Here is a 27,412-nt window from a genome sequence, read left to right as displayed (position 1 = left end):
CTATCTCACTGAAGGCAACAGCATAATGTTATCATACTCTCTTATAGTATCAGTTTTATGATATTAATTTTATATATTTCAGGAAATCTTCCCTCTGCCACAGACTGTGACAAAATGAAAATGTATTCACCACTCAGTTGTTAGTCTCTAAAATGAAAGAGATTTCTAAAGCTCATAATTCATAGATTTCAAAGTTCATAATAATAAAGGCTAATTCCTCTTACTGCAGAAATAGAATGAACTTTTCACATTGCAAAAAAGGCTCCAGCTCTATGAGGAACTGTCCAAAAGCTGCAAGTTCCTTAAAAACAGTAGGAAACACAGTAGTTTAGTGCCTAAAATACTAACACAGAAGCAGAAGTAAAATCAGCTGATGCTTATCTATCCCACAAGCAGCTCTTATCACATGGTTATTTCCACTTTTTTAAGTGAAGAGCAATGCAGATTAGATTTTTGAAGCCATGATTATCACTTAATCTATTACAAGATAAAATTCCCCCCTCCACCCCCCCCGCACTGTAGCTCTCTTGTATTTGCTTAGTTGCTTAGTTGTTTTAATAAGAGCCAGGCTTGATTATTTTATTTTATTTTATTTTTAATTATTTTACTGGGAAGTGAATTATCTCAAATAATTTTATTTTGTGGTAAAGGTGAATTTCTGGAATATGCAAATGTCAGACACAGACACTTTTCTTATCAGTGCCTTTGCACTGATAGATTTCTTCACTATTCATATCTGTATCTACTGTGCATCCTAAGTAAAGATTTGCATCAGCTTCTGGCTGATCCTTACCAAAACAAGGTCACTGACCCATGGCAAATGGAAGGTCCCCACACAGTGTACTAAAAGTTTTGTAATGGAACAAGGAATAGACTAAGCTTATACAAGTGGCCTTGACCTTCAGTGTAAAAGTTCATTTCTTACGTCGTTAACTACTTAAATATTACAGGCCTGGCTTAAGCCCCACATCAAAAAAAAAAAAAAAAATAAGAGGCCTCTCTCCTCACCAAAAATCCTGAGACCTCTCTCCTAACTTGAAGATGGAAGGTAATTCATCCTGTCCTAAGTGGGGTGGACAAAGTATTCTTTCAGAAGTGCCTTTTTACCTTGATGAAGGAAGGATCACAATCAACCACCTGAGACTGAAATACACACAGAAGTTTTAAAGGGTATGTCAACAAGTAGAAAACCCAACTCTCACTTTGTTATCTTGGTAGATTCTTCTGGATAACCCGGTCACTCTTGCTTGCACTTAGTACAATATCATGTAAATATAATTTGCCTATTGTTTTACTGAACTACTTTGGTGTATGGCTGGGCAAACTTTTCAAGAAGAGAGAGCTGTGCCCACCTGAACACAACAAATACAAATAATATGTTTCAAACTGAAGTTGAACACTTACCAGTTTAACTCCTTCCAGATAAAACCACAGAGACGATGAGGAGGAAAGAGCTTTAACATGCAGTGCAACACAAAGAACCACAGGAATCTTCTCAAGCTACTTAAAATTCTTTCAAAATGAAGAAATTCATTTTAAGAGAATACCTCCTGAAATTTTGCTAAAGCTCTTCATTTATTTTTTATTATACTCCATACAGTCTTACCTAAGTACAGGAAACCTCTGATAGAAGACAACAAGTATAAACAAGGCTATCTTAGGTGAAACCAGATAGGGTTTCAGAATACTGTCTTTTTGTCATGGTGAAATGAGCACAAGCTGTCTGCAAAAGAGAAAGATTTCACTTTGGTCTTGTTCAGACAACAGCTGCAAATTATACGATGCAGCCACACAAAGGGGAAAATACATAAATAATTGCTAGGCAAGTGTTTACGTCCATGTTAAAGAAAGACTGAACTAGTGATGCTTCTTTGATTTACTGAAAACTGAAAAATATGTTTCACATACAAATATAAATATAGGTTGTTAACATGAAGGAGCTGAAGGCTTCTGGTAAGAGCCCTTTTTAAATGTCCTGAAGCACTGCAGCACTTAACACCGAAACAGCTAGTAGGACATTAAGGTAGCATTTTAATTCAAGATGATTTTCATTTGACTGGCTGAAGCCACTGATAAAGTTCCACAATTCTTCAGACCAACAACAGCAATGAAGAAAGTAGCCTAAATTTGGTAAATGTGACAAAAATAATTCTGCTGTGGGGTGAGAGAAGGAATGATATGACACAATGCAAGTATACATATAATGATTCTAACAACAGACATATATATAGATGTCTGAGTTTATACATAATAACTAAACAACAGTTTCCAAGCAGACTTTTCATTTGGACATAATAAAATCTGAGCAGATAAATTACTACTTCCTGCTAACAGAGAATTATATATTATTCTTTGGAATGCTGTACATAAATTGCACAGTGTCACTTAATATATGAATTTCAGTGAAGCTGCCATAGTCCACTGGACCAGTGCTTTACATCTCAAATACCTTTTTTACCAGTATCATTGCACTGATTACCTGTTTTCCTGAAAGAAGAAGGAGATCTTTCAAGAGAAACAAAACTAGGTTCATAAAACTTCATAGTATTGCATGATAATGGAAGCTGTATTCTCATTTCAGCTATAATGGTATAAGGCCAGAATTATTTCTGTGATTTCAGTACAGTTGTACTGATACTTAAAATGAGAGCTATTACACTTGTTATTCTAAATATGGCAATTACTGGAATTTTGAAAGAATCTAACACTTTTCCTTTTTCCTTTAGCAATCTAACAACTGGTGTCTCAGCTACTGCCAACATAATTACAAGACATCATGAACCTACATGCAATCATTGTAAAGAGTTTAGAATTGGCACAAAAAGCACACAGACCTCGTGTTTCTGGTTCCTTTTCTGTCACTGTATTTTATTCATAAATAATATACACAAGCCATCCTTCCACCACGAAGCATAAACTAGGACTGGATTAGTGGTGGTAGCTCACTTCATCAGCAAAATGCCCATTGTAAATCCCATTTTGGTCATCTAACTGCAGCCGGTCACTAGCAAATGAGCAGATACACAGAGAGGTAGATGCAGTAACAATGAGAATCACTTCAGCTAAGTTATAAATTACAGCTAACATATGCATATAGGCTATATATAAACTAAATTATAGTTTATGATTCTTGGCCAGAATGAAGAGGAAAAAAAAACAATAATAAAAAAGTAGATTGATCAAGGTTGCAATACAAATATTAATAATGGCAAAAATAGGCTAATGCCCTGATGTTTCACTTATCTTTTCTCCTAGCAATGGTGTTTGTTTTAACTGTCAAATGGAGCAACAAACCTCAAAGTACCTGGGAAAGAAAAATTAATCTGGGCTCATCATTTTCTATTTGACAAGAGATGAACTTGATACATCTGGTATGATCCACTACAGACCATTTCTGTGTGAAAATCAAGCCAAATCATTGCCTTTTAGAATCGTGCTTTAACAAGATATTTCCTCTTCAGAACAGAAGAACTTGTTCAGGCAGTATCAAAGAAATGAACATCTTTGGACTGCTATTTTTGGATGCTATGTCCAAAACAGAACCTATCTCCTTTTTGTATTTTCCTAATAAGCTCATTGAAAACTTGTAAAATATTCACAGGTACATTTGCAAGCAGAGCAGGCTGTCAGGATGTTCTGGACTTACTATGAATGCCCAGGCTGTTTGCTAATACGGCAGGGCAGTTGACTCTACCTGCAGATAGACACTACAGGGAATCTAGAGCTTGACCCTGAGTCAGCCTTTAAAACTTGCCAATTCTGCTGCCATAAAGTCAACAGAAAAATAAAAGGCAATAGCATCAGTTAGGCAACAGATGATTTATAAAACGTAGAATCTCTCACAGAGACAGTAGTAGTTTTAACAAAAGCATTAAGAATGTCACTGACACACTTCTCTGTCAGAATAAGCATTAAACAGCACCTTAGTCATATTACATTTGAGTACTGCAACTCCTCATAGACTTCAGAGTTTGTTGTCCATTAAAGAAGAAAATTAGTCATAGATTCATCCTGAGACAATACACTTTAATCCTTACAGAGCAGAGCACATGGCTTGGAAGGTACCTATCATTGGCCAGATAATGATTTAAATTCATACTTCCTATCATTTCTGGTTCTGAGGTTTTGAGATTATGAACGGACTGAAAATATATATTTTTGACCTATAATTTATGGTACTTTTTGTCATTCCTCCTCTTGATTTTGTGAATAGGAAAAAATATGAAAGGATAGCTGCTACTTTGTAACAGGGATTGTAAGAGAAAAAGAGATATATGTCTGATTTCCATTCATATTACTGTCTCTGTGTCATTTTCAGTGCAGTACCAACAGAATAGATCCAGCCAGTTTTCTCCAAGGAACCTATAAGCTACTTGCTCAGGATTGGACTACAGGAATTATAAATTATTCTGATGGTCCTCTAATAATCTGATCACCTGGGGTAGTACCTTGGAAACCCTTCTTAGTAAGGGAACTGGCTGTGGGAGGGACTTGTTGCACATTAGTGACAAGACAAGAATGTCTTGCATACACAGAATGTGCAAGGACAGTGTGTTGCACAAGAGCATGCAAGTGATTTCTATGTATTTTTATCACCCTGGGAATAGTAGGATGTCTTGCCTGAAATGTAGCATGGTGTGCAACTCCAGTGAAGTGGAAGGGGACTTGTGTTCAAATGTCAGTGGCCATACTGCTGTTGTTCTCTCCAGGCCATTCTTATATGTTACCATGGCACAAAACCACAAAGAATAAACTCTGACAGTCTTCTGATATGGAACAACCTACTGCACAGTCTTTCAGAGAAGTCTCTGACCAGTGTAACAAATAGTTGAGACTTTAAATGCTTCACTTTGCCTTTGTAGTTAAAAAGATAATTCCTCAATACTAATACATTATTTTTGGAAGAAAATATAATTGAAATGAATATTTTATTATTCCAATAAACATAAGTTAATCACAAGATATGGAACAGCAAAAAAAGTGTTCTAGTTAAGTTGAAATTTTTTTCAGTGTTTTCAGAGCTCTTAATATTGAATTAGATGATGCAAACTGGTACCTCACACTTAAAAAAATATTAAAAAAAAAAGGGCAAAACAGAAGGCATTATCCTTCTTTAGTCCAAAAGACTTTTATGTTGAAGTCTGCCAAATATGCTTCTGTGGTACTGTAACAGTTTTTGTTTATATGTTTCCCATTAAAAATAAAGAATCTTGTACATTAATGTAGTCTCAAATTGTGGTCGTTTTTAACTTGTTATTTTAACATTTTCTTGTGGATGCTGTCTTCTATTCCCCCTAGAGAGGGATGACCCCCACAATGACCTCCACACCTATCTTTCCTTTCTACGGATGTCCTGCTGAAACCACTTTACAGATTTGACAACAGTCTTCTATGACATATGTTTTTAAACAGTGTAACTCTTTTAATGAAAACCACATCAAACAGTAAACTAGTAAACAGTAAACAGTAAACTAGTTCAAAAAGTAAGCCAACATCTATCTGCACTCTAAAAGAAGAAATAAGTTTTTGTATTTTTGCGTATTGTTTTTGCATATTGGATCTCATACACACACACACACACACACACACACACAAAAAAAAAAAAAGGAGCGATTATTGGTTATCTATACTGATTTTCCTAATAAGAAAAATTTCAGAGTAAAGTTAATCAGGGAAATGCCCATTAACAGCTGTGTTTTTTGGCTAAGTTAAGAACCTCAGAATTTAACCTATTAATGGTAGAGGTCATGCTAGGATGCTAGGAAAGAATTATATGAAGTTTTAACCATGTACAACTTAAGGCAGACCTAATGTAAAATATAAGTAATTCCACTAAAATAATGACATTATACCTGCATTAAACTTGGTTAAAATGGGACACAGTCAGATCCTTATCCTGGTGATAGATCTCTCTCCACTGGAGACTAATGACATTTCTCTAACATTCATGTTGTTTCTAGAGTAATGTTATCTCTGGTGAAACTGTGGGAGTCATTGTTATAGCAACAGGTCTTAATGACATAAATCACCACTATAGGTACCGATGTCTAAGAAGGTAAGATAAAATTTTCAGGAAAAGTAGAGATCAAATATATGAAATGACTTAAAGTCATATTCAATTGAAAAAAAAAGGGGAGTGGGAGGGGGAGGGGGAGGGGGAGGGGAGAAAGCAGTTTTATTAGATACCTAGAAGTATCAACAGAAGAGCTTTGATAAAACCATGCAGAATTAGCAAAATACCCTCTTTCAAAATGCAGATTCAAAATAAAGTAGTTTCCAGGTTTAAATCTAGGCATTTGTATTTTGTATAAAAGAACCTCAAACAAGTTGTGGCTATTACAATGGAATTTTAAGGACCACACTCTCAACAAGTATATATAAACTATATGCAGCTCAACTGACTTCAGATGGGCCATGCCGTTATCTACATTGCAACAATACAAACTCTAGCTAGGTTAAGCTAAGAGAACAGCAGCAAACCCACACTGCCTCACTTATCCCCTGCTCCTGAATGCAGACTACCTCCCATCCACACTGGAAAAGTAAAATGTACATTGCTTGTTCTGAATCAACTCCCACCCTTACTAGAAAACACTCCGTGACACCCAGACTTCAACCCATGAGCACTACTTAGTTTTCTGCCCGAGCAGACCACCATATCGGATACTACACCCACTGGCTGTCACAGTGGTGGATACAAGAATTGACCAGAACCATCTGATAAAATGGCAAAGTGTGTTTACGTTTTTCTTTGCACTGCATCTTAAATTGCTAGTCTTCCTTGTTCTCTGTTTTTATTAAGTCTTCCACTTTCCACTTGGAACCTCCCAGGCAACAACTAAATACCATCCTGTGAATTGTAGGCAGAAGGTTGTCTAACCTACACAAGAGGTACAACTGCATGCGTGATTTGCCCATACAATATAAAAGGTAAGTAACTGAGTAACAACTATGAGTGAACAGACACTGGAAGCCAAAGACCGTCTGAAGCTATACATAACCTTTCAGCATTTGCAGAAATCGGGCAATGCACTGGCTTGACCTGGACATCTCTAGGAAGTTCTTAGGAACTACTCAGAAAATAGACACTTCTGCTTCTTTCTCTTCTAGGTACAACTGTCTCCTCTCTCCTACCCCTTACTATACTTAGCCAGCTCTGCTACACCCTGGTTTTAGTTCTCACTAGTGGTCTAAACGCAAACACTGTTTGAAATAATTCTAGCTGAGAAATTGAGGTTTCTAGGGCCATGTGCAGTCTGTCCATTAAAAAAATACATGGACGAAGGCTGATCTGATGATTGATGCCTTTATGACAATTTGTATAATGTTACCCCTAATGTGCTACTGAGCAGTTCTCTTATTTAAGAGAATTTCCATTTGACAGAAAGCTTTCAAATCTGGTGAAGAGCTGATTACAACACCTTATCTTTCCTAATATTGGAAAAGACTTCTAAATAAAAGATCTTAATTAAAGAGGCTTTTTATTGCACAGATTTAACAATGAAGCAGATACAAAACAGTAACTCTAACAGTGTAGGAGTTAATGAAATTCAGTCACAGGAAAGGATGAAAGAGCACATAAAAGAGCCCATTCTTCTACCTATTCCCTTATAGCAAGCATAAGGGAATGAGCACCTTACTCTACTAAGTGAGAGCAGGTTGTTGGAGGGCAAGCAGCTTCCTGGAATTTCATTAAAGACAAGGAATCAGAAAATGAGCTGCCAAGGAACTTTACAGAGTAGTAGTGAGTGTAAAAAGATCTGTGAAGACAAAGATAAGCTTCAATGAAATATTTCATTTCCAACTTTCTCACTAAAAGTTTTGTGCTACCAGTAATATGGATGAAGAAAATATGCCTTCATTAAAAAAAAAAAAAAAAAAAAAAAAAGCCTTAATTCCTTAACGCTTTTTACACAAAAGCTTGCAGAATTATTCTCAAGGAGGATTTGTACCCATACAAGTGGAACTTCTCTTGCTTCTTCAGTCAACCAACAGTTGTAACGCATAAAGTACCAATCTGTAATTACGTTCCTAACATTTTTAATCATATTAGTAGGCCAGTAAGGGTCACAAATAAGCATTTTCCAAACATAATTTTAGTGGTAGATTACAAGTAGAATTCCTTGCCTTTTTATGAATTCCTTTTCATTGTGTTTCAGTGCTGTGCTAAATCTCCCGGTACCTGCTTTTATGTTAGCTGAATGATTCATTTAATCACTGCAGCTAAATTTTCTTTCAAGACATCCTTCTCTGACATTGCTCCAAGATAAAATGTGTCAGAGGCTGACACATGCTATAGCAAATCTCTCAAAAATTATTCAAACATCAGCTGCCCAGAACTTCTCAAGCACTTAAAACTTACTCACCAGTTCCTCCACATGTGCCTATGGCAATTCACTCCTTCTGTCCCTTTTCCTATAATCAATACATCCCATTTTCCATCGTATTACACAAATATTTCTCAGTGGCCAGAGATATATTGCAACTTTCTGTTTAGAACAGTGACTGGAACATTAACATAGCAGAGTTCATTCTATCACCTGCTCCATGAAACAAGATGAAGATATTCCTTTACAAGGAGCATATTGTTGAGAACACTTACATACCTATTTACCTTTGCATACTGTAAGCCATCCCATTGACTTGTCTAGTGTTCACACGTGTCAAATCAAGCATATGTTTAAATTCTTACAAGGTCAGAGCTTAAAGATGAGTTTAGGCAGACTCAGAATACCATGATCTCCAGCTGTAACAAGGGTGGCAGAACGGATGTGTATCTATTCCTCAGTTGTCCCAGTTCTTGACCCAGTGTCATAAAACATGCATGTCTGTAAACTGTAAGTCTAAGCCAAAAGAAAAAAAATTGTGAGAATTCTGCTAGCTTCATTGGATGCAATATTTAGGCTTTCCATAGCAGTTACTCTGCGCAGAAAAATACAATTTTTATTACTTTGTGGAACAGCCATTTATATATTTATGTATTTTATGTATTTTTATTTATGTATTTATGTATTACTTATTTTATTTATGTATTTATGTATTTTAATATATAAATCTCAAGATATAGCTGTGTGCAGAAAGGTAACATAGAGAAATAATTGCTTGAAAACAATTTTAAAATGTCTCTAACAATATTTCTAAGCTTTTAAGAAATCTACATATCCCTGTGTCATTTCAAAACTGCTATGAATCAACTGCTATTCTCTTTCACTTAGGTCATTTTAATTCCAAACACTTTTAACATCTCTCCCATTGTGGGAATTCAGCATCTTGGGGGAAAGAAATAGTGTCTGGAGCTTTTTGCTTTTATCTTTGATTTCCAGTGTTTTGCTACACACACACACACACACACACACTGCTATTTGTCTTGTGTATTTGTGTGTTACAACATATGAAAATTCTCACTTAACTGCCACATAAATCCAGCATTTGACACTTAAGTGCCATTATAAATTACATTGTCATTTCAGAGTTATTCATACACTTTGTGATCCAAAATGCAGAGGAAATTGATTCTGTAGGAGATATGCTATTTCCACAGTTCAGAGAGACCATGACTACAAGAAGAAGGAAAAGAGAGTAGAACAAAAATTTAAATGTGCATCTGTAAATGAGGGCTAGCAGAAAGAAAAGAGCATGAACCAAATTCTTCAGCTGAATGTACGGCATTACAAGCTCCTTGTAACATAGTTATGCTTGTGCCCTTTTTGAGGGGCCCCAATGGAAGAATACACACATTTTACTCTTTTGTTTTGTAGATAATTGTGTGTGCTAGCTAACAAATAAGAAATAGATGTAGAAGATCCTTAAAAAGTAGATTCAACAGAGGAAAATAGATTATAATCAGGAAGAGATCTAAACCATTCATCTTTCTCCAGCCTATTTTTGCAGATGTCTCATAATTAAAAAAAGAACATGAGCTTCAAAAGCTTTGATGGGAATTCCTTATCTATCAGGGCTTCAGTCTCAGATTAGACAAATCTCTGGGCCAGCTGCCCAGCTGCTACAAATCCATGGAATTACCCTGATTTAAACCAGCTTATGAGATGGCGAACTCTTTTAAATGTACAGCTTAGTTCCTTTTACCCAGAGCATTTTTTTCTTTTATTTTTTTCTTCTTTTTAGAAAACCTTTTTGAAAAACAAGCTGTGTATAAATATTAGGGTGAAATATGATTTATAAGTTCAAAGTACTGTTATAACCCACCTTCGCCCCCCTGATCAGCCAGATGTAAAATCTCAACTCTGCTGAGCAGTTCGTAAATTTATGTTCAGGACAATGGCATTAGGTTACTTGTATATATGGAGATATTTATGTTTCCACAAGTCAGAGGTAGAAAATATTATTTGGTCATTTAGCACTGTCATTCAAAATTATTTCTTCTGTATATTTTCTAGTCCTCCATCAGTCTATCTTTCAATATCTGAAGCAACAGGTTTCCATATCTTTGTAATTTTTGTCTCTTGCTTTAGTGTTCCACTTTAGTTTTGTGAACGGCATGTTACATTTCTACTTAAATCATCAGGATGGCTTAAGGAGTGCATTTTGAAGCTGAAGCTTGACACTTTAACATTATCTAGGAAATTACACTGGAGCAATCCAAGACAACCTACTAAGCTGTTCCATTCTAGTTAAGGCATTAGCCCTCATACGGGCAAAACAATTAATTTTGAATATCTGCCAAGACACTAACAAAGAGGAAGAGCTTGCCCCAGTCTGGCACTTTCTGTATGGAACTGTATGCACAGATAACAGAAACCAATGTGTAACCAAAACCCTTAGGTTTAGACTACAGACACACAAAAAAAAAAAAAAAAAAAAAAAAAAACATGTAATAGCTACCTTGCTACAGGTCTAAAACCCAATCAGGATTTTCCAGTGAGAAGATAGCAAATGCAATAAGGATGAGGGCTGTGGTACTAGTTATAAAGTCTGTATAATGACATTATAAGGTCCTGCTGCCACAACAACTGTGTCAGAAAGAGGTCATAGAGTTAAAGGAGGAGCTGCCAAAGCTAAGTAGGAAAAGTGCTTAGTCACTTCTCAGGATCAGAAGGATTTGACACATCTGAGATTCAACAACTGAGACCATAGCACGACATGGAGACAGGTTCAACATCTGGAAAGTCTGGTCCGTGGTAAATACACATACACTACAGGATGTGGGAACTCTTAAAGCTCTAGCTCTGTGTGCTTCCCAACTTCACATCATTAAAAAAGCCAGGCTACCCCTCTTTGTTGCAGTAACATAGCCCTGCTGGTTGGGTTGAAACAAGAGTCTGAATTTTTTCAACATTCCCAACCTACGTTGGACCCCAGGGCACACTACAGATTGCCCAAATATTGAAAGCAGCCACAGAATTCAGTTCACTATTTCAAAAGCTTGCCAATGCAACAATTTAGAGATATTTTAAGGGTTTAGTTTCCCTAAAACAGCTTATCTTAAGAACTGAAACCATGGTCAGTAATTTCATAGCAGCTGAAAGAGAAACTTAAACTTTCCCCACGTACACAGGCATGATGAGAAATACGAGCCTTAGAGTGCACTGAGGCAAAGCTTGGTGGTTGGTCAGAAACAGTAGCAAGAGTCAGGCTTCAGATCAGACAGGATTCCACAAATCTAGAATTTCTAGGGGATTATCTCTTACTAGAACTTTTTCTACATGTCTCTGTACAGTTGATAAACTGAAAATATAAGCTCAGAAACATGTTCACAAATATATATCTCCTTGAGACATAGACTTGGAGCACTGCCAATGGCAGCATTAAGTTTAATGTCCCACCTGGAAAACACACAAGTCTGTAGCACAATTACAGCAAAGAAGATGCTGAACAGACATTAATGCTCCCTTAACCTCTCACAGACTCACATGCAGTGGTACTATATAGATTCTGCCTAATGTCCTAATTCCCCTGTAATCAAAACCAAAGGTTCACACTGCTATTAGTATAAAAAAAAAAAAAAAAAGGCAAGAGAAAACACTAAGCAACAGTTGAGCCCCATAAACTTGAAAAGATATGCCCAAAATTTGTTTGAGCAAAATCTCTGGGAATTTAAACTGAAGAGCATTTTTAATTGGGGTCGAAAAGCTGTTTCTTTCATATCATGTTCAGAAATGCAATTTCATGTAGCAAAGATCACAGAGATCTTTTTCAGAGCAGTGGAGATACAAAGCAATTTGTCCACTTTTTCATTAATGAATTCAAATTTACAGGTCCCTCATGTCATTTAATTAAGACTAGGTGAGAGATATCTGAAAATCTCTGGTTTGATGATAAACCACTAGGAAAAACTGAAAATAGGAACAGCCTATTCAGAATGCTTCTCAGAACAGTAACCATCTATGAAGCTTTCTAAAGCTGATTTCCCTTGGTGAAAAAATAAAATTAAAAAACTAAAAAATTTTTCAGTGATTTTACATCATCTGCAGTATGCTATAAGTTATGCCACTGAACATGAGAAGACTCAAAAACTGTTCAAAAACAGTTATGGATATTTTTAGGTAGACCTATCTGTGAAGATGTGTTGACTCTGGTAATCCCTTCTAACAGGATCTGCAGGTAACAAACTGAAACAGAAGAGTTCACTGAGCTCTCCTGAGGCCAACATCAGCATTTAGTGCATTGCAGCCAACTGACCTGAACAGCAAGGAGCATGGAATTGCCGTTTGTAGAACAGAGGACTGAATATATTTTGAAATTTCCCTATTCCATATTAAAACAGAAAAAAAAAAAAAAAAAAAGATAGTAAGGACAAAGGATATGTGAATTTGTACTACCATACAAAAAGACACATTTTTTTTAATCCTTAGCCTGTGTGTAGAACTAAATCGAGCTGAAGATTATAAAGTTTCTGTCATGACCTTACATTTTTTCACTCATTTTTCTCTTTTTTGTGTTTCTAGTGTTGGAAAGGAAAAGCAAATGCTGAGATTCTCATGAAATATCCAGCTGTGAATTTACAGCACAGTTTTACAGACTAAAAGGATCAAATGAAGATCAGATGTGTAAAGCAGCAACTGCAGGGAAGTGACTGGTGATGCAGCCTCGTACACCTGGTTTGAATTTTGTTGCACTCTGCTAATTCAGACACACTACCAAAAGCATTTCTCCCTGCAGCTCTTGAAAAAGACTAAAACTACCTAAGAGGGACTTCACTTTTAAAAAAAAAAAAAAAAAACTCTGTATTATTACAGAGCTAGCAGGAAGCAGGACCTGAGAAAGTATACTAAAATTCATTTTAGTACAAAAACAGAGGAAGAGAGCTGAGCCACCATTAAATTGTGATTTTAAATCATTCATATATTCAAACAAGCATGTATATATATTAGTAATAGTGTATGTTTCAGTAGCACACATAAACTCTATTTATGGACAACCTCTGATAGACATTCTACAAGCAGAATGAAAAAAAAAAAAAAGTCGTTAAAAAAAACTCCTATGTTTCCTTGAAAGGAAAACAAAGAAAAACAAAAAGAAAAATACCTATGTGATCTGTGATTTAGTATAATAACCTACAAATCTATTCCATGCCTGTTTTCCTGCTTTCAAGACTGCAAATGATTGTTTGAATTTTCCATATTGCATCTTATTAGACCTGCTGTTAATAGCAATTTCCTGCAGTTATGTTTTATGTGGCAATCTTTCTTAATGTTGCTCCTATGAAAATAGATTTGAATGAAGATCAGTAAAAATCCTTAAAGGCACTGATGAATTAGAATATCTGCTGATGAGCTGAAAGTGTGTTTATTTGTTATGTCCTTATTGATCCTGACTCTCTACAGTTGAATCTGATCAGTTTTAACCACTATAAATTAAATGTAGATATTTAGCTTGGAAGAAAATAATTTTCCTTGGATGCCAAACCAGAACCAATGTTGCATTTTGCCAGGTTATACAGTTCTATGCTGGAATATAAGGTGACATGACACAGTGGCATTTGTTTCAAATTAGCAAACAACAAATCCCATTCTATTCTCTATTTAACAAAACAAGCTGCCCACATGATAGTAGAGATCATTCCAGTATAAGTGCTTTGTATGCTTTCAACCAAATTCACGCTGATTAACTTAAAGAGACAACCAGAAACTCTACAGATATACTTACAGATGGATGATACAGTTGTACGAGTATTGCAAACCACTGGTGAAATTTGCTGGACAAATTTATTTAGTTGGTAGGGTTGTAATTACTGTCTACCAAGGCCTGTGGTACTGTGAATAGGAATTACTCTTTAAAAAGATTCTTAATCCAAGCTTCAACGTTATCATGGAGTCAGGTAAAAGATAAACATGGCTCAGTTTAAGAGAATAGTTAGGAAGCAACATATCATTCATTACTGGAAGCAGGTGTGGTATCTCATGAAAGCTCAGGTTTTTTTTCTGGATGCTAGGCGTCAGCATGCTGACATGTCTAGTTCATAGCGAGGAAAGTGCTTCTTCATTGCAGTTCACCAACTTTCAGGCTGTTATGGAACCCTGCCAAAGTTTAGTGCATGCTGACAGATTCAATCTATCTCAGAACTAACCTCATTTTAGCCTTATTGCTGTCTGCACCACTAGATTGATGAAATGAAAAAGAGGAAGTCTACAGACTTGCAAACTGTGGAAGATGTCATTTATCACCTCTACTGTTGATTTTTACCCCCTATTCTTGCGGGTGTAAAAACTTTTCAGATTCACTGCACAATTCTTTTAAAGCATTACTACTATGGTCAAAAGTTTCTGCCATTTATCTAAACAGGCAAAAATAATTAAAAAAAAAAAAAAGATAATTATTTTCTCAGCTTTTATAGGAACAGACAAATACTTCAAATTTACTAGGGAAAACTCAGGAGAGAAATGTAACTTCAGAGTCTTTCCCCACTCTGACTAAAAGGTAAGAAACTGCTGATGGTACGTCCCTGTAGCAAACCATGTCCTTTATCCACCTGCATGCAACATGATGTCTAGGACGGTGCTCAGAAGACATAACAGCTTCTTCTACAACCACTCTTCAGATATCCATGCCCATCTGTCTTGCACTACAGAGTCTATTCTCCCTTTTGGTTGTGCCATCTATAGGTAAAAAAGGGCACGCATCACATATACCTGATTTGTGTAGCAAAAATCAAATCTTCCTTTGAGATTTTCAGAGCTCTGAGGAAAAAAAGAGGGAAGTGCATGTGAAAAAAAAAAATCCAACCAGCTAATCCACTCATCTTTCACGACATACATAGACAAGTCTTAAATTCTGGCAGAGAAACAATTTCTGTTTATAACTGAAAGAATTCCATCCACTGAATAATAAATGAAACACCAAGTCTGACTCTTACTTATTGGCAGATATCCATTCAGCCCTATCTTGCTGGAATGCACCTCAGCATCAGATATCCTTAGCTAGCAGAAGCACGGCAAATAGGCTTGTAAGTACTACAAGAAATAAAAAAACACCAAAGTGCCCATGTTATTCAGACATGAGGGATGGAGTTTTTATGAGCAAGAGCAGATTGATAGTAGATACGGTCATCAAGTGAACTGGTCTTGTGAAGATGCAAGATGATAGCTTCAAATCTACTTGATTTTGTATTTAAGCTTTTCTTTTAAATAGCTGAACTTCCAAAAGGAAGAAAGCTTAAATGGCAAATGCTGAACTTAGTTAACCATGTTGTATATGTCTCTATCTATTGTATATGTCTGTGCTCTTTAAGAAAATCAAATGGGAAAGAAAAAAACACCACCACAAAACAACTTCCCTCATCTTTAATAAATTAATCCAGATTTTACTTTTTTTTTTGGATTATTTATTGAAAATTTTAGAAAAAGATAGAGGTAAAGTTACTTTACTAAAAACACCATCAAAGTAATGGAAAACAAATGTAAATCTTTACAGTGCTACAACCAAAGGAAATGTTCATCACAGCTTGCTTGAACACAGTCTGGAGAGAGAAATCTTATTTTGCTAAAATAGCATCTATTTTTCAGCATCTGTATACAAAATAGATTTCAGATTTTTAGTCAGAGTGTTATTTGGTACTCTGTCATAAGATGTAACCCCATCTTAATTACTGTTTCTCCCAACAAGTGCTGCACTGAAGTTTTCATTCAGATTTTTCTCATGCTCTTATTAGAAATATGTCAGAAGCATGGAGGTCTTACATTAAAGACAAGTCAGCAAATGACAATCCTTAATGACAAAAATAATACCACAGCATCAAACTCGAGCAGCGTACTTCAGAACACAAGATTGAGTGAGGGCTAAATAATAACATCTTTAGATTCACTAAAATCAAAGAGACTGATTAAGACACATTTGATAAGGGTAATGATATAGGAACATAATCTTTAAATATTTCCTTTTTTTATTTTTACTCCAGCACAAATAAATTACAATGGAAAGCATACATCAGTTAAATTTGCTTAAATACAACAATCACATAATCATGGGAAAAAGATAGTAAATTGATGTATTCAAGCAATCTGCAAAGCAAGTATAATTTCAATATAGCTCATTAAACCACTGTTTTATCAGAACTACCATTACTCCACCCTTGGAATGACTCAGCTATAAAGTGTAGAGAAAAAAAAAAAAAAAAAAGTGCTCCAAACTTTCTGGACAATGAGAGGATTTCAGTTCACCAGTTACTGAAAACATTGGAATGTTTTCTGGGCTGATATTTTTGCATAGCTCCAAGATAGTTTAGGCAGTAGTTTTTCACTGAGCTACTTTTCAGGTAACTAACTGTGAGCTTCACGTAGACCTACCACAATCAACAGTATGGAAGGAGTAGAAGGCAAGGAATGAAGTATGTGAGAAGAAGCTAAAGACAGACCTATACAAAATGTTTTATGAGAAGGTGGTGGGGAACTGCAAAAGCCAACTAGGTAGAAGAACACTGGTCTGTGTTCAGATGTCTAGATGCTGAGCTTGTCAGGTGGTGCAACTAGTAGACTGAATGGCCAAGATTTAGGAAGGGGCATCAGTATTATACTTTTCCTTTTAATTGCAGAGCTGATAGGCACATCTGTATTAGTCACTTACTATGGCTGATTTGTTGGGCATGTGGAGAGCTTTGTTTTCTGTATAAGATCAACAGATGCTTAAACCTATGTGTCAACAGTGGAGAAAAGGAAAAGAAAGGAGTGAGTATAGACCGTTCTCCTTTTTGACTGAGATCTACCACAGAAAGCAGCAAGAGAACAAGCAGAGATCGCTTGATTGCCTGTTTGGCAAGCACCCCATTGACCCAATTATACAAAGTCATAGATAAGCTGGAGCAAAAAGAAAAAGAGTAATGAAGCCTGCCTTCACTGTCATCTATTAACATATTTCTGACCAGCACTTAAACTCTTTCATCACTACCAGGTTTTATAAACCAATTACGTCATTTGCGACATTAGAATTACACGCTCAGGTGCCAAGGACTGACAATAATTTGTACAGTGTATTCTATTTTTAATTTCACAGACTAATTCATGACAGAGTAAAGTTTTAGAACTCAGGTCCAAGAAACACTGGGACATGTTTGGAAGTTCTGTTTTGACTCTCCCTGCCCGTGAATTTAGCTTGAAAGGTGGGTTCTGTGTCTTTTGGTCAAAGTTATGCATTTTAAAACTCCATAGGACCAGAAACTTTTGGCAGAAGTGTACGCACCATGAACTAAAACATTATACATTCTCTACACTCTGAAGTGGGATAAATCACTTAGAGTCAAGGTCTGTGGATTTATCTGTTACAAAGAGCTCCTTTGCTCTGCCAAAGCACAGCTCATAAAATATTTGTAGAGCCTTGCAGACAGGGTCAGACATCAGGATCTTCAGCTCAGCAGATATTTAAATGGACATGGTTAGGAGAAGGAGAACAAGACTGTCAACCACAGAAACTCTAATAAATAAATAAATAAAATAAAATAAAATAAAATAAAATAAAAATAAAACAACAGTCCAAAAACTAATAGAATAAAAGAATAGAATAGTTTTGACTTTGGTGAGAGTTAGGCCCTTAGCTAGAGGCTACGTACTTAAATACCTGTAATGACATAGGCCTGACTAATCACTGAAAGAGGAAGTGAGGCAGACCAGAATTAGAAGGGGTTTTCCCCAAACAGAGCCGAGTTCCAGAAAATCTAATATTATTATGAAACTGACCTCAGCCCAAGATAAAATTCCCTGAAAATTTCAAAAAGAAATGGTAGGACCTGGAGTTTCTACGAAGCAGGACACAAGCACCCAGACAGAGATAAAGTCTTGGGGAACTTATGTAACTACTAATATTATCCTCTCCTCACCCGAGGTTTCAGGCAGAAAATCACACCCCAAAAGATCCTTTTCTGTGCCTCCAGCAAAATTTCCTGATTTCTCTGAATTCTCAGATTTGAAAGAAGTCTTTGCAGACTCAGGTTCATAGTTCCAGGTTCTGGACACTCATTTTACCCAGTATTTCTACCAAAAAGGGGGATTATGCTAGAATGATTTATCAATTCAGAATGAAATTTACATGTTTTCACACTTTATATCTGCTTTTTGCACTTCATATGTTTATATCTGCTGGGCAAAATCCTGGCTTCTTTCCCCACCCCTCTTCAATGCATTACAGTTCTGTGACTACAGAAATCCAGCTCTGAACTTCCTAAGAGTAGCTCTCTAGTAAAACACAACATTGCTTTTTCCCTACCCTTTCTAGGAGTAACCAGATATTGCTATAAGGAGACGCACACAGCAGGTAAATACAGCTATTGCCAGAGTCTCAGTCCCAGTGTCACACAGTTATTCTTTGGGATATGTCTCATTTGTTGCATATGTAACATACAGGATGTTTTTGTCTCACCAAAACCTTATTTACTGTTTTTATTGCAGTACCTTTTGCATTCACTTGAGGAAATGTGGATTGAGCATGAGTTGCAACTGAACAAAAGTGACAGCATCCACGAATCTTCTGTTCTCTCTGCACCCATTCATCTTGTTTGAGCTGTTCAGTTTCCATTCTTATGCACCCTGCTAGCCCCATTTTCTTAGTAGTCCTAGTCCTATTCTTAGCCGGAGTCAAATACATATTTTCATGGTGCTGTTCTATCCACACTTCACAACTCAGTGGTACATTGCCACCTTCCTAAGGAGCATGTCATTCCTGTATTTAGCATAGCTTTTACAGACCTTTTATAGGTTTTACAAGGCTTCTTGAGAAAGGGGCCCTATTTTAATAAATAGGGCCCTGACGATGAAACTGCTGATTTTGTAATTAGGAAAGAAAACTGTATGAAAGATAATGTATCTCACACTCTGCTTTTGCAATCCTGCTGCAGCACTGCAATTTTTATTCTGTTTATAGCTTCATTTACAAATTCTCTCATAGTGCTCCCTCATTCTGAACAGCCCCTAGACAGTCATTTATATTAGAGACTGTACAGAACAGGCAAGGACATATTTCTGTTCTCACAGGCTCCTCTGAGTTGTTTTCCTTCATCTTCCACTCTTCACCTCTGCTTTGATTTACTTTATTACCACTTACATTTCTCTGCCTTTCATCTTCATCATCAGTCACACTGTTTTCAATATGCTAAACTCTCCAATGTACCCTGCAAGGTGAGAACAGGCTCTGGAGACTTCACCATTCATGTAAATTCTACATAAAGCTTTCCTTCTCTTTCTATGGCATGATACCATCATATGGAAAGTGGAGAGGTGGAAGGTATCCCAACTTCAAAAACTGATTCTTTCTGTAATCTCCAACTCCACTTATAAATCGATAATGCCAACAAGAATCAGATTAGGGGACATTCTAGAAAGTTACCCAGGGTAAGACAGAATATGATTCATACAAATCATATATGAACGACTGTTTCTGATATGACTGTTTTTGCAGATAGTAGAAGACAGTTTTACTTCAAGACTTCATAGTCCATCTTTGGCACTAGGGTCAGGCTAGAGAGGAGAGCAGGAGAAGCTAAGCAGGCATTTCCCAGGTCTGAAGGGTTCCTGGTGTGCTCATGATCTGCACAGATGTTATGTGCACCCCGAGGTATGCCCAGTCTTTTGGAACCCAGATCACTGGCAGAACAACAGCATCAGGAACACCTACACGAAAAAGTTAACACTGGCGCCAGACAAAAACAGCACAGAGGGAACCGTGCTCGGTTCTCTTTTGCACTTCTTAGATTGTATGTATGGCTGCAAGCAGTGCTAATGAGTGTGCAAAGCAAAAGAGAGAGGAGGAAACCTGAGGACAGAGCATGCCTGCACATCTCTCCCAGTTAACACAGGACTGCTGTTAGCATCAGTGTCCGCAGTGACCTGAAGGAGAGTGAAGACATGTTCCCAACATGATTTGTCTCTGTTCTCTGACTTAACTCAAGGAAGACCTGTGGATGATTTGTGGGGTAAAGGAATGTACCCAATCCCATTTTGAGACAGCAAGAGGTGCATGATACTGAAACTGTCTCTGAAAAACCTGAAACATTTTTATGGAGTGGAGAAGAAAGGCTGGAATGGGTCTGAGGTGAGAACTGGATGATGGCTCAATTTAAATCTCCAGCAACTTTCTGGCCAAGCACTCAACACTCTGTAAGCATTGGGCATCAAACTCCAAAGCATTCCCTGTACAATGGACAACTATATCCATGTATGTGGTTCCAAACACAACATAAACATAAGCATTTCCACAGAAGCTCAGAGAGTGAACTTAGTCCAGGGATTTGCTAGTGGTCAGATCACCAGGGGACAGAGAAGGGATCCTGCAAAAATTTTTGTGCAATATGCTGATATGCAGAAAAGAGTCTTATATCAGATATCTGCCTCCTATGCTGGGAAGCTCCTAATCTTTACTAGTTAGTTACGGACAGAGTAATGAGTTTAAATATATTTCCAGAAAATAATCACCACAGATCAGGATATTCTACTCACACATCTATGTATTTAGTCTCCCTATATCACTCAAGATCAGGCATTGCATTTTTTATAGCCTTTCAGCATGGTTCCCTAATTCTTCTGCACACAGTGGTGTGTTTGCTTGGAGTTTAATATCATCTGTAAATTTAATACAACTCCTCCTTGTCCTGTCCACTGGGAAGCTGTTAAAACAAAAATTTAAGATTTATTACTGGCTCTTGCATTTTTGGCTCTTGATAGCAGAGCAATAGTTCTACAATATCATAATGGTTTTGACCAGTAATGAACAAGCACCTACAACCAGTTTTCTCCTAGGTGTATGACTTTCAGTGATGGTATTCTCTGTAAGGACAGCATTCAAGATTTTTTGGATTATTTGCAGAGCTTCAAATAATAAAATTGCATGACACATTCTGAACTAGTATTAAATACAGTATGAGGCAGAAATGTTAGCCAAAGAAAAGAAAACAGATCAGAAAAATCTGGCTAATATATTAAGAATTATGTTGAAAATTAATATGACACAGGATAGTAATAAGAATAGAAAAGCAGGGTGTTCTCAATGCAGCTTTCTCTCTCTACTTCCCTTGGGAAGGTTACAAAGATTCCCTTTCCTTAGCCTCTCTATTGCTAGCTCTTGTACAGTTTCTACTTTGTGAAAATAGCACCTCCTAGCCTACACGTATGAAGCCTCTAAATCCGGCATTGATATGCCAATGGCTTTTAAGCACAACTATCTTTCTGAGATCTCCAGTTTTTGCAGACAATCTGGATTTACAGTTCACTTTTTCCATCATACATAACAGCAGAGTGCTTTGTCATACAATTATCTCTCTTGAGATCCCAGACTTGAAAAAAAATATGCATTTAGTAGGAAAAAGAAAAAAAAAGTCAATTCATTGCTCAGCTGAGCTTCCACATAAATAAATGGTCATCAGAAATTAAAGCCACTTTTGATGACAATGCTGTGTTACTTTCACCAAGAACTGTGTTATAAAGTAATGCAAGATAATCTCTTGCAGGTATTGATAACAGAGAAATTACAACACCAAATGTATTTCATGTTTTATGTGTATATAGATATACATTTCCTTAGTTTTTACAATATTCAAAATTCATGGGTATTGCGTATGGAACACTGGATAGCATAAATAGGTATTCTCTAGGTAAATCCTCACTGGAGTTTTATTTGAAAATTGATATTATCCACCAGGAGGGGATGTCAGTATAAAAATACAAAGGTAACTAGCAAAACAAATATGCATGGATATGCTTTTCATTCATAATGAGACCCCTTTATACTATACTGGCCACGTGCAAGAGCTTTAGCACGCATTTTTTCCCCAGAAGATTCCTCAACACTGCATGAGAACATGAAACACAACAGTACAAATAAAATTTGTTCCCTGTATTTTTACTCATTAGATGCCAGTATCCTACGAAAAGCTAACTGCTGGGGGTCAACAAATCTTCTGTCTAAAAAAGGAGACAGATTCTTCCCAAATCAGCTCAGTAGTCTTCCATCAACTTCATTGGGAGCAGACCAAAAACATATTTTGTATAGATTATCTTCTGACTGGTCTCAGCTTTTATTAAATTAATGGTAAAAACTCAGGTCGGACAAAATGCAAAGCCTCAGGTTGACGGTCTGTTCATCAGAAACTTAAGAAAGCAGAATTCTCCCTATTTGAAAGCATTTGGCTATTGGTTTGTAAATCTGTCTCCCACCAGGTGCTATTCTATCTTCTTCACCATTGCCTGATGTGCCTTGTGTCCTTTGCATTAAATTATCAAGGACACATCACACAGCCCTTTTTTTTTTTTCATATTTTAAAAGGCTCATTAACAGTACTTTCTTCCAGTGCCTTATTTAGTAAAACTACCAGGATCTCCCCCCTCACTAAAATGATACTTTGCACTTCATCATGTTTGTATTATTGGCATAGGTCAACCTGTTGCCTTGGTGATGGAGAATCTGTTTTTTGCTTTAACCTCCATTCTCCAGAGAAAGAAGATAAATGCATGAGGTAAATAGCCTCCTAATTCCACCTTTCATCTAAACTAACTCTTTAAAATAGAAGTAATTAAAAATTAAGTTCAAAGGATTCTGAAGATATCTACTTTTCCCAAGCTGTCTGAATATAGAACATGCTATTAGAATGTAAAAAACAGTATTATTTCAAGTTAATTCTGTCAATTAATATCTGTTTCTTTATATGAGTTTTCACAGCCTTAATGAGAAAGACCCTCTAATAAGCAGTTTTTACTGCAAGCCCCTGCTCATCTTCTTCCTCTTACCCCAAAATACAGCAAATCTACAAAGCCAGAAATCACAGGCAGAGTTATTTTTAGGACAGGCATATGACTGAAATTTGGAGAAAAAATAGCACGGTTATTGAACATCCTTACTGTGAATGCATCAGGGGAGAGAACCTTAAATCAGTTCTCTTTCTGTAGCACAGTTGGGAAAATGCAGGAACCAAATTTAATGCATGATATGACCAAGCTTGAGAGAGACTTGCTGTAAAACTCCTGAAATTCCATTGTATTTTCCTTAGGGAAAAAAAACAAAAAAAAAAAAAAAACCTGTCACTCATATGTAATAAAATGCAGTAGGGATGAAATGCACCTTCTTTTAAATACAACCATCAAATTATCAATTGGCACTAAATTATTTTAACACAGTCTTTTGGATCACAGAGGATAAAGACCAAGAAGCAGTAGACTGTCAGTTTCTCAGGAAACAGATAAAAATTACAGTAGACTGATCACTGTAATATAAGTGATAAGAGTAGACAAACCCACACACTCCTTTGCTTTGTAGACAGAGTGAGGTCAACATGTATCAGACTCTATAAATCAAAACTAAAGGGTCTGCCCCATGCCATCTTATGCTATACATTTTCTTAATCACATAAAACGTTAAAAGCTTAACTGTTAGTTTTATAAAACCAAACACTGCTTTCTTAAATAAGGATGTGGAAAGTTTTTTTCCAAATTGCAAACTCCTCAACCCTGCAAAAATCAATTATGTGTAAGAGTCAGATAAGATCACTGCTGGAAACTAACTTGAATTTTTGTCCTAGATAGTCTACGGATTTATAGTGGTTATGAGCCAATTGGTTACATGAGGAAAAGGGAGGAACCAACAAGGACAAATGTAGGAAAGAATCAATTGTTCTGTCCATTCTGGTTCTGCACTTACCGAGCTTTCAGAGATGAAAATTCTTATTGCTTCCTAGAGAATGCAAATCTCTACAGATCCTCTTTTTTCTTTTCTCTACTCCCTTAGTTGTTCTAAGCACAGAAAAGATGGAAGTAATTCAAACTGGCAGCTGCAGGCAAATTTGGTGGTAAAAATAGGAACTAAGAGCTTGGAGCTGTTTCACAAGATCATTTCTCTAGCAGTGAGGTTTCTGTTTAGACAGAGCAAACTAGAGCTTTTAATTCTCTAGATGAGTTCTGGAAATAATAACTGTAATAAGTGAGGTTGCTCATAAAGGCTATTTGATGTCCAGCATTATTACAAAATCTCTTTGTCTTGCAACACGCAACATTTGGAAAACACAAATTAGTCCATTGGCTCCCAGTCCAAAGGCTGGCCTTCTGGTTTTCTCCTGCCCAGGAGGAGAAATTACAACAGATGAGAACTCAGTAGTGGAGCCAGTTGAAATGTTCCAAAAATTCAACACATTGATGAAAAGAAGTTACATTTTGTGAACATTTTTTGATAATCTCCAATGAGCAGAAGAGGTAGAGCACTGGGGATAATTCCATGGCACTCATTTAACTCTACAAAACCCACCAAGGTGCAGAAGCCATTCACAGAAAGGAGCCTTTTGTACATGCCAGGCTAAGAAACAGCCCTGGGCAGCACAAGTAAGGATGCATTCTTGGGTGTGCACCACAGAGCCCCAAGGACTGGTAACTGCAAAACATAAACACAAGGCCACATACAGGCACAGACATATATACACTGGCATTACAAGTACAGCGGTTTGTAAACAGCTGAATGCTTTTTCTCTGTGTGGTAAAGAAGTAATTTTGTGCTTGGGGAAGAGGCAGTAAAGACCCTCGGTCCCCCAGGGAACCCCCCTTAACTCTGGGCCAGGCTGTGAGAGGTGCTCTCTGCCAGCTCCCTAATTACTGTCATGGGGCACATCTATTTAGAGAGCAGGTAGCAGAATGAACTGACCCGTACTTTTCCCTGCCATGTGACAGCCACATGGCATGGGGTGGCTTCACTTCTTGCAGGAGGTGAAAGTGGTGCACTTGTGAAAGCTGTGAGCGCTTGCCCTGTCACTCCCAGCTCCCTTCCCAGGCTCCAGGCTCAGTACGGCTGGGATGCTGGCGGTGCTTAAGCTGGAGAGGGAGTTTTTAGGTACCTCCCCTGCACTGAAATCTACAGGCAGTACAGCGATCACACTAAGAAGCAGAAAACTGTGATGCCTGATACTGCAAGGGAGCATATTTATGCCGCTTGCAACTGTTCCCACTTCTGGGACAACGCCCATGAGAAATAATCTCACCTTTAAACGGCTACAAGCCTCTTGCATTTGGTTGTAATAAATGCATTGTTAGGCTGGTGGAACTGTTGTTAGGGAAGATCAACAAAGCTTGTTTTCAGTTCTAAGGAATAACAAGCTAAAGCCAATTCCGTATCTGTCACAAAACAGATAAAGTGAATCTCAATAGACAGAGCAGGTGAAGATAGAGCAGATGTGCATCCAGAGATCTGAGGAACTACATGTACTGTTTGTTGACAAAAAAATAAGTCTGAAGCCAGAAAAATGGTGTCTATACCTAGTGGAATTCATTCAGCTACAGGGTTTGGGGATGCACTATAGAAAAAGCATGTAATTAATTATGCTTTATTCCTGACCTATTTTATATCAGTAAACCACAAATGCTTATGTTCATGCTAAGCCTAGAAGTAAAAGAAGTGCTGTGTCAGCTTTCAGGGTGAAAAACACTATGTTTTTGTTTCCTCCACAAAAGTGCATCTAATTATCTCCTGAGGCTGAAGCCAATAGGAGAGTTAAACTGTGATCTGTTCTTATTATTCATTATTCAGTCTTCTCTGAATTAGAAATATATATGGTTTACACCAAAATAAATAAATAAAATAAAATAAAATAAAATAAAATAAAATAAAATAAAATAAAATAAAATAAAATAAAATAAAATAAAATAAAATAAAATAAAATAAAATAAAATAAAATAAAATAAAATAAAATAAAATAAAAAATCTAACAACCATCTCCAAGTGCATTTATAAAGTAATTCGGGGCTTTCTCCAGTACTGCCTTGAGATTTCCCTGCTGCAGAAGTTTGAAATATGGAAATGCTGCTGTACAACCTGACTTAATACCAAAGAAATGTCACTGTAGATATTAATCTTGATGCCATACAGCAGAGCACAACAAAATGGTTTAATAGATCTTTAAGCTAGTCTGCCAGTTAATGGAGGTAGCTAAACCTTCAAGAAGCTGAGCAACACTTCAATTTAGGCCAGCTGTGTCCCAGAACAAAGCACAGTATGCCTACTTTTGCTCTGTTCTGTGTCATTTCAATTAAGTATTGCAGAGGGTCCACCCTTAATAAAATCATGAACTTTATCCACTATTCATGGCTTATTTTGATTATCAGTCAGCTCCAGGACAGAAATCACAATGGCTATCCAGCCATGTGTCAGAAGCCATAAGGTATTTTTGTGCCCACCAGAGCAAGGTTGGAGTACAGTCAGTTCAGCACAAGCCTGCCTAAAAGGAAAGCAGGAGAGCAACATTTTACATTAATCCTCTAATAAAACTGGAAACAGGAATAATGGGCATTCTTATCCTGTTCCTGATTTGCTACTCTAACAGTGCTGTATCTATTATCTTCTGTAATTTGTGAGCTATTTTATTTTAAATTTGCTGCAATATAACTATTACTCAGTGAAACTGAGTAAAATTTGGACCCACTGTTACTTCTCTTTTGCCATCTGTCTGAAACCAAGAGAAGACTGCTAATAATGAATATCTAAAACAATATGCTGATGTAACTTTTGGATATTGAGGAATGTATCATGAGAGAAAGGATGACAACTGTTTTAAAACTCAGCTATCCCTATCTACCCTAAGAAGTAACACAAGGATAAGAAAAACATGTCTGTTGATACCACTTCTAATATAAGCCTTTAGTCATTTGGATATACTACTAGCCTTAAGTCTTCTATTGTTATCATTTAATATTTTGCCAGACAAATTAATCTCAACATTTTTCAGGACCGTTTTTTTCCTGTAATTTCCACAGCTCTGTATCTCTATATACCTTCATCCAGCATGAAGCTGTAAACGCAAGAATGATCATATTTTTAAAGACAGAAAAAAAAAACTTTTTACAAAGAACCAATGAATGTCAAAGGTCAAGGCTAGGTGCATTATATATTTCAAAAATCTCTTAGGAGCAGTTTTCATTAAAAAATAATTTTTCTTTTTTAAAAATATTTGTTAATACAATACAACTTCACAAAGTTTAGAGTTGTTCATTATGTCAGCCTTTGTAAA

At 36.6% G+C, this 27,412-nt stretch overlaps 1 protein-coding gene and 1 long non-coding RNA gene across 2 annotated transcripts in view; one reads left to right on the top strand and one right to left on the bottom strand.

Annotated features, from left to right (window-relative positions):
• MYO10 (myosin X) overlaps nucleotides 1-27,412 on the top strand; it is a 552,927-nt gene that overhangs the window by 116,088 nt on the left and 409,427 nt on the right. The window lies entirely within an intron of this gene.
• LOC308189771 lies at nucleotides 570-24,358 on the bottom strand. The gene is made up of 3 exons (XR_013946602.1): nucleotides 24,067-24,358; nucleotides 23,271-23,414; nucleotides 570-15,410 (listed from the first exon to the last, which is right to left on the bottom strand). It is a non-coding gene; the product is annotated as an uncharacterized lncRNA (long non-coding RNA).

The sequence above is a fragment of the Anser brachyrhynchus genome (genome assembly GCF_964034855.1).
Source record: "Anser brachyrhynchus genome assembly, chromosome: 2".
Classification (NCBI taxonomy): Eukaryota; Metazoa; Chordata; class Aves; order Anseriformes; family Anatidae; genus Anser; species Anser brachyrhynchus.
The sequence above is the reverse complement of the archived record's forward strand: the minus strand, read 5'-3'. Positions and strand labels throughout refer to the sequence as shown.